We start from the raw sequence: 11,818 nt of genomic DNA on the forward strand, positions 1-11,818 counted from the left end.
CTTTGTATGTAGTACTCCTTAGATATTCGTGAGTATGTGACTCCAGTCTCGGGGTAGAGATATATGTGTTGGAACTTATGTATTATCGATCTTTTGTCTACATTTAAGTCTTCCACTTATGATTTAATTCGTCGCCTTTATTTAATGCGGTTAATTGTTAAAAAGGAACAGGTGTTTAATAAAATTGCTAATTAAGTTGGCTTGCCTAGCTCCTATTAGTAGGCTCCATCACGACCCTCGAGGGTGGGAAAATCCGGGTCGTGACAAGTTGGTATCAGAGCTCTAGGTTACATAGGTCTCATAACTCAGGAACAAGCTTAGTAGAGTCTGAGGGATCAGTACAGAGACGTCTGTACTTATCCCCCAAAGGCTGCCAAGTTAGGAAAAATCTCTCGTTTGTTCTTTCTTGTCGTGCGGTTTGTTTCTCAATGCTAATTGAACTTCTACTCTGTTTCCTCGCAGAATGGCGAGAACACGCGCTTCCTCATCTTCAGACCAGCAGTCCGAGCCCCTGGCAGCTCCCGCTAGGGGCAGAGGAAGAGGCAGTGCTAGAGGCCGAGGTAGGGGCAGAGCTCAGCCCCGAGCAGCAGCACCAGCGGCAGAGCCTCAGGTCGGTTTTGACGAGGAGGTTCCGGCCCCAGCCCCAGCAGCGCCAGTGGGCCCAGCTCAGGTCCCAGAGGGGTTTATAGCCACCCCAGTTCTTCAGGACGCTCTGGTCAGATTGGTAGGCTTTGTGGAGAGCGTCACTAGAGCGGGTTTGCTTCCAGTAGCACCGGCCACTTCTCAGGCTGGAGGAGGAGTTCAAACTCCAGCTACACGTACTCCGGAGTAGGTAGCTCCCCAGGCTCAGGTTCTAGTGGTTCAGCCAGCTGTGGCAGCTCAGCCGGGTATTGTGACTCAGACCGGCGGTGGAGCAGCTATGTCCGCAGATGCTTTGTGGAGACTGGATAGGTTCACCAAGCTCTTTACCACCACATTAATCGGTGCTTCTTCAGAGGACCCCCAAGATTTCTTATATAGCTGCCACGAGGTTCTTTGAAACATGGGCATTGTGGAGGCCAATGGAGTTGATTTTGCTACGTTCCGTTTATCTGGGTCCACCAAGATTTGGTGGAGGAATTTCTGTTTAGCCAGACCAGCAGGGTCGCCAGCATTGACATGGGATCAGTTTGCAGAGTTGTTTTTGGAGAAGTTTCTCCCAGTTACTCAGCGAGAGGCTCTTCGCAGGCAGTTCGAGCGTCTCCAGCAGGGCTCTATGACAGTCACCCAGTATGAGACTCGGTTCATTGATCTAGCACGCCATGTTATTGTTATACTCCCCACTGAGAGGGAGTGGTTGAGGAGATTTATTGATGGTTTGATTCAGCCGATTCGTCTCCAGATGGCTAGGGAGATTGGTAGTGAGATCAGCTTTCAGGAGGCGGCCAATGTGGCCCGCCGAGTTGAGATGGTTCTGGCACATGGGGACAGCCCGTCACTCAGTTCATTCCAGTTCTGCCTCATCTGGAGGCAGGGATTCTTATGATATGGGTCAGCCCTCCAGGCCTTTCCAGTCAGCCCTCCAGGTTTCTCAGGGTGCCCCAAGTGATCGTGGTTACCGTGGGCATTATTCTGATCAGCAGTCCCTCAGTGTACTGTCAGCTTGCATCAGCGCACCGCCACTTTAGAGTTTCCGTGGAGGTCATTCAGGTCGCCAGGGCCAGCCACAACGTTCAGAGGGGTGTTAAGAGTGTGGTGAGTATGGTCACATTAGGAGAGCTTGCCCGAGATTGAGGGGTACTCAGTCGCAGCAGCAGGGTCCCCGTCCTATCATTCAGGCACCGGATGCTCTACAGCCAGCCAGAGGTGGAGGTAGAGGCCATAGAGGTGGAGGTAGAGGCCATAGAGGTGGAGCTCAGACCGCCAGGGGCGGAGGTCAGCTAGCAGCAGATCGACCTAGGGATACAATTCTGGGTAGTGGGGCCCAGCCCCGTTGCTATGCACTCCAGGCTAGGCCCGAGGCAGAGGCCTCAAATGCGGTGATCACAGGTACGGTTCTGGTTTGTGATCGAGATGCTTCAGTACTATTTGATCCAGGATCTACGTATTCATATGTTTCATCTTATTTCGCACCATGCTTGGTCATGCCTAGTGATGCCTTGGGTATTCCGGTATATGTGTCTACACCGGTGGGTGACTCTATCGTGGTCGACCGAGTCCATCGTTCGTGTGTTGTAGTAATTGGGGGTCTTGAGACCCGTGTAGACTTGTTGCTCTTAGATATGGTTGACTTTGATATCATTCTGGGTATGGATTGGTTATCACCCTATCACGCTATCTTGGACTGCCATGCCAAGACCGTGACTTTAGCCTTACCGGGTATGCCTCGCTTAGAGTGGAGAGGGACTCCAGGTCATTCTACCCGTAGTGTCATATCGTACGTGAAGGCTCGACGTATGGTCGAGAAGGGGTGTTTGGCCTATTTGGCCTATGTTCGTGATTCCAGTGCTGAGGTCCCTCCCATAGATTCTGTGCCTATTGTCCGGGAGTTTCCCGATGTTTTTCCTTCGGACCTGCCGGGTATGCCGCCCGATAGAGATATCGATTTCTGTATTGATTTGGCTCCAGGCACCCAGCCCATTTCTATTCCGCCATATCGTATGGTCCCACCGGAGCTGAAGGAGTTAAAGGACAAATTGCAGGATCTGTTAGATAAGGGTTTCATTAGACCCAGTGCTTCGCCTTGGGGCGCGCCAGTGTTATTCGTCAAGAAGAAGGATGGTTCGATGCGGATGTGTATAGATTACCGGCAATTGAACAAGGTAACAATTAAGAATAAGTATCCACTGCCGAGGATTGATGATTTGTTCGACCAGCTTCAGGGTGCCAGGGTATTTTCCAAGATTGACTTGAGATCTGGCTACCACCAGTTGACGATTAGGGCATCCGATGTCCCTAAGACTCAGATGGTCCCTAAGACAGCTTTCCGTACTCGGTACGGGCATTACGAGTTCTTGGTCATGTCGTTGGGTTGACCAACGCCCCAGCAGCATTCATGGAGTTGATGAACCGAGTATTCAGGCCATATTTGGACATGTTCGTGATAGTCTTTATTGATGATATTTTGGTGTACTCCCGCAGCCAGGAGGAGCACGAGCAGCACCTTAGAGTGGTTCTTCAGACTCTGAGGGATAGTCAGTTATATGCCAAGTTCTCCAAGTGTGAGTTCTGGCTGAGTTCAGTAGCATTTCTGGGTCACGTTGTATCAGCTGAGGGTATTCAGGTGGACCCGAAGAAGATAGAGGCAGTCAAGAACTGGCCTAGACCAGCATCAGCGACGGAGATTCGGAGTTTCTTGGGGTTAGCAGGCTACTACCGTCGGTTTGTGGAGGGGTTTTCATCTATTGCAGCTCCGATGACCAGGTTGACCCAGAAGGGTGCCCAGTTCAGATGGTCGGAGGAGTGTGAGGCGAGCTTTCAGAAGCTCAAGACAGCCCTGACTACGACACCAGTGTTGGTCTTGCCCACAGGGTCTGGGCCTTATACCGTCTATTGTGATGCTTCCCGTATTGGACTTGGTGCAGTATTGATGCAGGATGGCAAGGTTATAGCCTATGCTTCGAGGCAGTTGAAGATTCATGAGAAAACTATCCAGTGCATGATTTAGAGTTGGCGGCTATTGTCCACGCCTTGAAGATTTGGAGGCACTATTTGTATGGCGTGGCATGTGAGGTGTTCACTGACCACAAGAGTCTTCAGTACTTGTTCAAGCAGAAGGAGTTGAATTTGAGACAGAGGAGGTGGTTGGAGTTTTTGAAGGATTATGATGTCACTATTTTATATCATCCGAAGAAGGCCAATGTGGTGGCCGACGCTTTGAGTAGAAAGTCAGCCAGTATCGCAGTCTTGCTTATATTCCAGTCAGTCAGAGGCCACTTGCTTTGGAAGTTCAGGCTTTAGCCAATCAGTTTGTGAGACTGGATGTTTCTGAGCCCAGTCGTGTGTTAGCTTGCACGGTTGCTCGTTCTTCGTTATTGGAGCGTATTGGTGATCGGCAGTTTGATGATCCCCATTTATGTGTCCTTAGAGATACGGTGCAGCGAGGAGGTGCCAAGCAGGTTACCTTAGATGATGATGGTGTTTTGAGATTGCAGGGGCGAGTTTGTGTGCCCAATGTCGATAGGATCCGAGAGTTGATTTTAGAGGAGGCCCACAGCTCCAGGTACTTCATCCACCCGGGCGCTGCGAAGATGTATCAGGACTTGCGGCAGCATTATTGGTGGCGTAGGATGAAGAAGGATATCGTAGCATATGTGGCTCGTTGTTTGAATTGTCAGCAGGTTAAGTACGAGCATTAGAGGCCTGGTGGTTTACATCAGAGGATTGAGCATCCCGAGTGGAAATGGGAGCGGATTGCTATGGACATTGTTACTGGACTTCCAATGACCCGGAAGAAGTTTGACGCGATATGGGTTATTGTTGATAGGCTGACCAAGTCAGCGCATTTCATTCCTGTGGCAGTCTCCTATTCTTCTGAGAGGTTCGCTGAGATCTATATTCGGGAGATTGTTCGCCTTCATGGTGTGCCCGTGTCTATCATTTCGGATCGGGGTACGCAGTTTACCTCACGCTTCTGGAGAGCAGTTCAGCGAGAGCTGGGCACAAGGGTAGACTTGAGCACAGCATTTCATCCCCAGACGGACGGTCAGTCCGAGCGGACTATTCAAATTTTTGAGGATATGCTCCGAGCTTGTGTTATTGATTTTGGAGGTTCGTGGGATCAGTTCTTGCCTTTGGCGGAGTTTGCTTACAACAACAGCTACCAGTCGATTATCCAGATGGCTCCTTATGAGGCTTTATATGGTAGGCAATGTCGGTCTCCGGTTGGATGGTTTGAGCCGGGAGAGGCTCGATTGATAGGTACGGATTTGGTTCAGGAGGCCTTGGACAAGGTCAAGATCATTCAGGAGAGTCTTCGTTCAGCTCAGTCTAGGCAGAAGAGTTATGCAGACCGTAAGGTTCGAGATGTAGCTTTCATGGTTGGTGAGCGGGTATTGCTCCGAGTGTCGCCTATGAAGGGCGTGATGAGATTTGGGAAGAAGGGCAAGCTTAGCCCTAGGTACATCGGCCCGTTTGAGATTCTTGATCGAGTGGGAGAGGTGGCTTATAGTCTTGCGTTGCCGCCCAGCTTATCAGCCGTGCATCCAGTTTTCCATGTATCCATGCTTCGGAGGTATCACGGCGATCCTACCCACGTGTTAGATTTCAGTACTGTCCAGTTGGACAAGGACTTATCCTATGAGGAGGAGCCGGTAGCTATTCTGGACCGGCAGGTTCGTCAGTTGAGATCCAAGAGTTTTCCTTCTGTTCGTGTTCAGTGGAGAGGTCAGCCTCCTGAGGCATTGACCTGGGAGTCTGAGTCTGATTTGCGGAGCCGTTATCCCCATCTTTTCCCCGACTCAGGTACTCCTTTCTTTTGTCCGTTCGAGGATGAACGGTTGTTTTAGAGGTGGAGGATGTGACGACCCAAAGGGTCATCACCGTATTTCCCACTCACCTTGTACTTCCGAGGCCGTAAAAACCTCTCTTGGGGGTTGCCTCGACTTGTGTGCGCAGTCCGGGCACGTAACCGGAAAGTTTAAATGTGAATTTAGGAGAAAAATAATAAATTTGATGTTTTAAATTGATTGAGTTTGACTTTGGTCAATGTTTTGGGCAAACGGACCCGGACTCGTGATTCGACAGTCCCGGAGGGTCCGTAGGAAATTTTGGGACTTGGGTGTGTGCCCGGAATCAAATTCTGAGGTCCCAAGTCGGAGAAATGAATTATTGTGTGAAATTGTTTTATGAAAATAATTAAAGAATTTGAAGGTGTTATTTGTTTAGAAGACTGTGCTGTTGGGCTCGTATTTTGATTCTGACGCCCGACACAAGTCTTAAATATGATTTAAGCAATTGTTGTAAAGTTTGGTTAGATTTGGACGTCGTTTGACGTGTTTTGGACTAAAAACTCTAAATTTGATGTTTCATGGAAGTTGGAAGGAAATCATGAGTCTTGAGGCCTAATTCGATGTTGTTTTGGCGATTTGATTGCACGGATGAGTCCGTAGGATGTTTTTGGAGTTATGTGCATGTTTGGTTTGGAGCCCCGAGGGCTCGGGTGAGTTTTAAGTGGGTCCCGGGAGGGTCTTAGACTTAAAAGTATCAGAAATTTGCAGGTCCAGGTGTTGCAGGCCCCCAGCACGGCCACAGTCATTTCCGCGCGGTCCACGCTGGAAGCCGCACGGCCGCGGTGCATTTCTGCGCGGTCCGCATGGCTAGTTTCAGAGGGCCAGTGAATTCTAGGTCGACTAGCGCGGCCGCGCACCAAATCAGTGCGGTCCGCGCTGGGAGATTCAGAGAGTGGGTCTTGGGTCAATTCAACCAGCGCGGCCGCGCTCCAAATCAGTGCGGTCCGCGCTGGGTAGGTTCAGAGAGTCATTTTTCTTCCCTTCCTCGGCGCGGCCGCGGTGCATTTTTATGCGGTCCGCGCCAGTCTCCAGCGCAGTATATAAAGTCGGGATTTTCAGTCATTTCTTCACTTTTTCAAAACCCAAAACATAAGAGGCGATTTTCCAAANTTACTTTAGTTAAGCCTTTTCGGGTCACTCTCATCTCCATTCTCTCTCTTCAGTTTGTGAAAACCATCTCTTCTCCCATGGCTAAAACCTCCAAAAACCCCTCCGCCTCCACCAGAAAGGTCACCCATTCTAAGGTAAAACCCTCTTCAGCGCCTCCTGAGCAAGTAGAACTAGGGTCTGATCATTCTGAGGGCTTCGCCTCTTCTCAAGGAGCGTTCTCTAAACACTCTCAACTCTTAGGAGAAAAAGCCTCTGGTAAGCATCCCATGGAGGATCTTCCTGTCTCTTCCACTCCAAAGAAATCAAAATTTGATTTCTCTGCTTCTCTCGATTCCGACCTAAATTTCAGGGAAACCCCAAATAGGGATTCTTTTTTCTCTCTCAAGGATAAGCCCATCGCCCATGGAAGAATTGTGGATCTTGACGATATGGAGGCCCTCAAATGTAAGGTAAAGGATCTCTTTGTGTATCAAGGGTGGGAAAAATTTCTCTCTATTTCTCCGCCTAAAGTGTATGAGCCTTTAGTCCATATGTTTTATGCTAATCTTCGCTCTAGTAAACCTGATAAGCTTGAAACTCTTGTCCTTGGTAAACGCATTGTTCTTGACTGTGCCCTGTTCGATTCTATTTTTCTCTGTCGTTGCACTGGTTTCCCACTCTCTTTAAAAATGTTTGGCCTGAGGACTTTGAAATTTCCTTTGACCAGGCCAAACAGTGCACTGCTGAAAATCCCTCTAAAACCCTTCCAAATCAATTGGGGCCTAGTGATTTAAGTTTTGAAACTCGGGTTCTCGCCCACATTGTTGCAACCACTCTTCTCCCCGAAACTGGTTCCTTCTCCACCTTCTCTCAAAGGGACACTTTCTTTGTCTATTGTCTCATCACCAAACACAAACTCAAGCTGTCTTCCTGGGTCATAAATTTTATGATTGAGAGTGCTGAAGATCCCACCAGTTTACCTTTTGGTATGGCCATTACCCACATTCTGGAAGCCCATCAAATCCCTCTTTCTGACTACCCTTTTTTCTGTATTTCCATGTCCTACAATTCTAGAGCTTTCTCTAGTATGGGGTATGTGAGTGTCAAGGGTGCCTGGGTTAAGAAGGGTGAGAGTGAAGCAAAACAGACCCCTCTGGATTCCAAGCCTTCATCTGCTGTTCCGCCACCTCTTATTAGTTCTGACCTAAGTGAGAAGCTAAGCTCCATTGACTCCCAACTCTTAGCCATCAAGAGTCTCCTGTCTGCTACTCAGTCGACTGTGGGTGCTATTCATGCTATTTCAAAGGAAACTGGGTCTGATGGACCGATTTTGACGATAATCCAATTCAAAATTGAATTGACTTACACGTCCTTTACTTTACAATTATCCAATTTCAAATTGGATTAAGTATTTACTAATATTTTACATACAACTATTATATATATGAATATTAATTGTGAGTGCTAAATATATTTTACGTATATACTTCAACCAAGAGATATTATTTATTTTTTTATTCCAAATAGAAAATTATAATTTATCCACAATATTAATTATATCATCTGTGCTAGCAAAGAATATAATAATATTTTTGGACTAATAATTTAATTTACTTGAGAAATTAAATTCATTAGTTTAATTATCAAAAGGAATTCCGAATGCTAGAATATTTAAATTTGATACATCTATAACATTATATAAACTAAAAACAGATTTTATACGACTAAGTATATAGTATACAACTTTTTTATAACTTATCTACAATTATCATACATCATTTTTACCCAGTTAAATACAACTACAACATCATACAACTTAAATAAAATTTTCATACAAATTTTATGCAATATGTCTTTTGTATCATTGTATGTATTTTGTATATATTTTATATGTTGTGTTTCTTCTTCCTCTCGGAAATTTCAATCAAAAATTTCTTTCTTAATACAATTTTGATATATCTACAACTTTATGTAGAAAGATAGTATTTATAACTTAAATACAAATTTCATACATTATACAATTATTTCTTAACTTTCATATAATATTCAAATAAAAAATATATAACTACAAAATAATACAATTTAAATATTATTTACATACAACTTTAATACAATTTCGTAAGTATATTGTATGTCATGTTTTCTGTTAGATCATATTTTAATGATGCAATTAATATACATGTGCAGGAGTTCAAAGAAGTAAAGAAGAACTAGTGAAATGGCTGTGTCGAACAAGGAAGGAAATCTCTCACAAGGGAAGCCACCTATAGAACACACGGTGTACAAGGAAAGCTACAAATCTACATCAGCAAATCAGGATTAGCTCAGTGAATCTGGGAAATCAAATCAGCCATAACGAAATGAAGATTCGAAGTGATCTGTGATTGGCGAAATTACGGGAGAATAATAAAGGCTAGAAGATCGGGTCAGTGGTCAAGTTTGGAAGGTCCAACAATCAAGGAGAAATCTTGTTAATTCCATTGTCTGCCGAAGGAAAAGATCTCAAGAGAAGCAACAGATAGTTCCTTATTCTTGGAAAGAATCAATTCTTTCTAAGGATCAAAACCCTTGGGTTGACGAGCCTTTACCATTCATCTTTGTATAAATGTACTGTGTAACATCATCCTTAGTATACTTTGATCGAACCAAAATAACTCTCTTCATTCTACTGCAAACAAGCATAGTAGCCTACATAGATCTGCTATGTAATAAGTCAGGGATAGAAAGAGGGCATACAACGGGTGAGGCATTGTATCAAACGAGTGCTAGAGAATCTGAGCGATATACATCACATCTGTACTCGAAAGAAAACTTATTTGCTTGAAGAGAAATCCCTTGCAACCCAAGGGGACTGGATTAGGATTCACATTGAATCCAAACCAGTATAAAATTCCTAGTGTCTTTAATTTCTGCATTTACTTTCTGCATATTACCTCAAACTGTTATATCTGCAAGATTGCCATATTTAGTCGACTACTAAAGTTTTAAGTCAACTCAGTAACGATTCATTTCAATTAGTGACAATTCACCCCCCCCCCCTCTTGTACTTTCATTTTCTTCTTCGTCTTCTTCTTCTTCATCATCATCATCATCATCATCTTCTTCTTCTTCTTCTTCTTCTTCTTCTTCTTCTTCTTCTTCTTCGAGTTTCAATCTGAAATTCAGCCAAAAATCATGTCTAGTCTTCACCGAACACCTTTAAAATTGAGATATAAACTCCAAAGAATACTTTTAAGTATTTTCAACAACACACAATCCAAACAAACAATAGTTTTTGAAAACCCAAATTCAAATTCAAAGCTTCAGGGCTTTTTAATGGTTGTCAATGATGGAGGATCAAATACCTTAAAAATTTATTGATTGACAATTTTAATTTGAATACCAACTGTGCAACATGAAATTGCTAAGTTAAAAATCTATGTTGCAACAATTGAAATTCATTGATGAATTTCCTGGGAAAAAAGGATGACCAACAGAGAAAACAAAGGAAGAAAATTAGGGAAAGAACAGAGAAAGAAGGAGAGACGGAGAGAGAGAGAGAGAGAGAGAGAGAGAGAGAGAGCATGTCACGACCCGAAACCCGCACTAGTCGTGATGGCGCCTCTCGTGAAGACAAGGCCAGCCAACAGAACAACAACGCCTCTTTCAAAATTATTAAACATAAATTAATAGATAAATACAACTTAATGACAATAATAATTGATATTTACAACCCAACACAGCCCGACCGGGGTGTCACAAGTCACGAGCATCTAGAGAAGTCTGAACACGACTACAGGGCCAATAATACACAGAATAAAATTTAGAATCAAAAGACGAAGTCCGGTGCCGTGAACGCCGGCGGTCACCTTGCTCAGCTACGATAACAAAATCCTCAATCAGCTCTAACCCGCTACCGGGTAACAAATACCTGCAACTGCACGCGAGGTGCAGGGAGTAAAGTGAGTACTCCAACTCAGTGAGCAATAAAAGTAAATAATAACTGAGCAGCAAGAAATCACGTAAGGCACTCCATCATGCTATATAGAACAGTGCAACCCTTTGAGAAAAACAGTAAAACCGTGAAATCCTTTGGAAAATATCTGGGCTCGGTTAAAACCTCTTTTGAAAATATCTTTCTCAACAGTTAAGCAAATGAATGCGAAACAGATAGTGTAAGTCAGCACATAAGTCAGCCCCTCGGGCACAGCACTCCATTAACAAATAACACCAGGGTATCAGGTGAACAGTGCAAGAAGTAGCATGGATGCCAATGGAATGAGAATGCTGAATGTCATGACACGTAATACAACCAGGAACCAATGCATGAGTGCAATGCAATGCATATGACCACTGCGGCGTGCAGCCCGATCCATCCATATTTAACGTCGACGGCGCTCACTGGGGGTGTGTACAGACTCCGGAGGGACTCCTACAGCCCAAGCGCAATAATCAAGCCATCTCGTGGCATCAACCAGGCCCCTGGCCTCAATATCAATACAGTATCGCTGCGGCGCGCAGCTCGAGCCAACCATACATCCAGAAATCACTATAACACTGCTGTGGCGCGCAGCCCGATCCATGTTCAGTCCAGAAATGCACATAAGCCACTTGGGCAATATCAAAGTAATGGTTCTCAGCTCAAAACATCAATAAAAATATTGTTTAAATTTTCAAATCTTAGAAAAATGGCTGAGTTTGCAAAATAGTATTAAAACCTTGGACCGAGATCAAATAATATGCAAAGTAATGCGAAAATAGTGATATCGATCCCTGAAGGATTCACATAGTTGGCACGAAGCCCAAACATGGCAATCAACCCAAATTGTGATGATAACAAGTAGTTTCAGTCAAATACGTAGTAATTACATCAATCGGGACGGACCAAGTCACAATCCCCAACGGTGCTCTACCCCACGCTCGCTATCCGGCGTGCAAGTCACCTCAATACAGCACTATGATGTGCAAATCCGGGGTTTCAAACCCTCAGGATATCATTTACAAGTATTACTCACCTCGAACCGATGAAATCTCTAGCTGGCGACGCCTTTGCCCCTCAAATCGGCCTCCACGCGCGTCGAATCTAATCAAAACCAGAGCGAATACATCACAATATGCTAAGGGAACAATACCCAATCTAAAATAATCGAAAAATAGCAAAAATCTCGAAATTAGCAAAACCCGAGGCCCGGGCTCACTTCTCAAAAAATCAGAAAATTCACATCAATGGATTCTTCATCTCGCCATGAGTCTATACATAT

The sequence above is a fragment of the Nicotiana attenuata genome, unplaced genomic scaffold (genome assembly GCF_001879085.1).
Source record: "Nicotiana attenuata strain UT unplaced genomic scaffold, NIATTr2, whole genome shotgun sequence".
Taxonomy (NCBI): Eukaryota; Viridiplantae; Streptophyta; class Magnoliopsida; order Solanales; family Solanaceae; genus Nicotiana; species Nicotiana attenuata.